Genomic DNA, 2595 nt, shown 5'->3' with positions numbered 1-2595 from the left:
CTATTGAGTTTTCTGCAAGTCTAGGATGGATATTTATTTTTTGGTTAACTTTATTGAGTAAAACCTCACATTGTAATATTTAATTATTGAAGACTATATTAGCGATTTCTAAACGAAAATCTGAAACAGAAAAATCAGAAAAGGATACGGTCACATCTAGGACTCGAACCCAAGACCCTTGCCTTGCCGGGGCACCGCTCTACCACTGAGCTAATGGGGTCATATCCCCTACGGTCACATTTAACTGTATCATACTTCGAATAAGACCTAACATTTACTTCATTTTTTCACCGCACATTTTTTATTGGCAACTATCATACATAAAGATAGTTTAGTTGATAGTTTCTTCAATGCTGGTTGACGTTAAGTTCAAATTTTGGATAGCTGGAGTACTTGAAAAAATTAACAACTGACGTTGTGGCCAGTAAGAACCGTTTGGAATGTGCAGTTAAAAATAAATCATAACGTTTCAACCTTGATTACTTGGTGATATTTCACAATTTACTGATCAGAATTCAGTTCAAACGTTGCTTGCAATGGTTTATATGTATATGTATTACTAATATTATATATTATTTTCATACAGCAACATAATAGTGTTACAATATAATTATATCATTAACTGTAAGAAAGGTTTTTGGTGGTACGCCTGCTTGTTGAATGCGTAAGAGCGAGATGACTGATAGGGGTATAAAAGATGACGGATGCATCTGCTCGCGCTCTTTACCAAACCGACAGCTCAGAGATAAGACGTAGACAATCCGCACTTAATTGTTAATAAATCATTATATTGGAACACGCGTTATAATTATTGTGTTCCACCAAGTCTGTAAATAACAGTCTAACAGTTATTTAACAGTGGCGCAGCCTACGGAAATCAGTAAAACATTTATTAAAAGAATCAACGCGCGAGATTTCGTTCAAAGAAATACGCGATATTATCGAAAAAGTTCGGATTGCAACATATTATTCGGGTCGGTAAAAAAAGGCCGGACCGAAAATATTGTTTTCTTCACTGAAAGGAGTGAAGAAGAAGAAGAAGCCACTGGAGCCAGCCAGCTTCTCGGAAGGGGGAAGCACGGAAGGGTCCAGGGCGTCAAGCGGCAGCATCTCCAAGGGTCAAAGGATCGGAGGGGTCCGGGCCACAAGAGTGGTCTGGGGGGCAGCCATCAGCAGCACCAGGGTCAAGGATCGGTGTTGCCAGGTCTCAGAGCGGTCTGGGAAGAGCCATCCAGCAACAAGGGTCAAGGAGCGGTTTCCTGAGAGGGTCCAAGGAGCAGATTGGAGAGCGGAGAAATCTTTGGGAAGTTTTTTTTCTGTTTTTCTTTTCTTGTCTTGTGGGTACCTTCTGGGTAGAGGAAGCATGGAGTCAGGATTGGGGTCCTTCAGTTTGCGTGACGGTAACTGGGAGAACTTCAAGGTCCGTCTCGAGCAGTACCTCCTTGTGAATGATGAAAAGTACGCATCGGATGTTAAAAAAGAGCTATTTTCCTAAATGCTTTGCAAGATGATTGTTTTTCTTTACTGGTAAATTTGTGTATTCCAAAAAAAGTAACAGAGGTTGATTTAAAAGATTTAATATCTAAGCTCAATGAATATTGTTGTACGACAAAATGTTTCTTTGAAGAAAGGTCACAGTTCTATTCAGCTAAACAAAGGAATGACGAATCAGTTCGCGATTTTGCTGTTCGTTTAAAATCTCTTTCTAGCAATTGCAAATTCGGGAATAGTTTATCAGAGAAATTAAGAGATTTCTTTGTATTAGGTTGTAAACCCGGTAAGATTAGAGAAAAATTATTTCTCGATAGTGAATCATATACTTTCGAAAAATGTGTGCAAGTAGCAGTGTGTATTGAACTTGTAGCATCAACCCAATCTCAGTCAGCTGATAACAGAGTTTTAGCTAATTTAACAGTCGGCGGAGGTCGTGTCTCACCTAATACGCATGTGAAAAAGAGAGATGAATATAGTTTCAAGCGAAGCAGTAGCTGTAATCGGGCTCGTTCGCCGATTCATCATGTTACAAAGCGTAATTGTACGGTTTGTGGTTATAATAATCACACGGCGGTAGAATGTAGATTCAAAAATTATGTATGTAAAATTTGTGGTACTAAAGGTCATTTAGCAAAACGGTGTAAACAGGTGACAACACGTAAAAACGTGAATATTTTGTTATCGGATGGAATGGTTGGTGATGTACTAAGTATTGAGCCATATTATATAGAAGTTTCACTCGACGGAATAAATAATAAATTCATGGTAGATTCTGGAGCATCTTGTAGCGTAATTCCGGAAGAATGTTATCTCAATAAATTCAGCAGTATTGAGTTATTGCACGAAAACGTGAGCTTACGGAGTTTTGAAAATACGCTCATTGGTGTGGTAGGTACTTTCACACCGATACTAGAGTATAATGGTCTACAACACCGACTAAAAATTATTGTCGTGCGTAGTTCGTCACTTTCGATTTTAGGACGTGATTTCATGAATCTCTTTAACGTGGGGATAACGGGGATCGTTAATTGTGTAAAACAGAATACATTAAAAGAGCGATTAGTGAAAAAATTTCCAGAAGTTTTTACGGATAAAATAGGA

The sequence above is a fragment of the Hesperophylax consimilis genome, unplaced genomic scaffold (assembly GCF_061612785.1).
Source record: "Hesperophylax consimilis isolate HC1 unplaced genomic scaffold, BYU_Hcon_1.0 scaffold_36, whole genome shotgun sequence".
Classification (NCBI taxonomy): domain Eukaryota; kingdom Metazoa; phylum Arthropoda; class Insecta; order Trichoptera; family Limnephilidae; genus Hesperophylax; species Hesperophylax consimilis.
Note: the sequence above shows the minus strand (reverse complement) of the source record.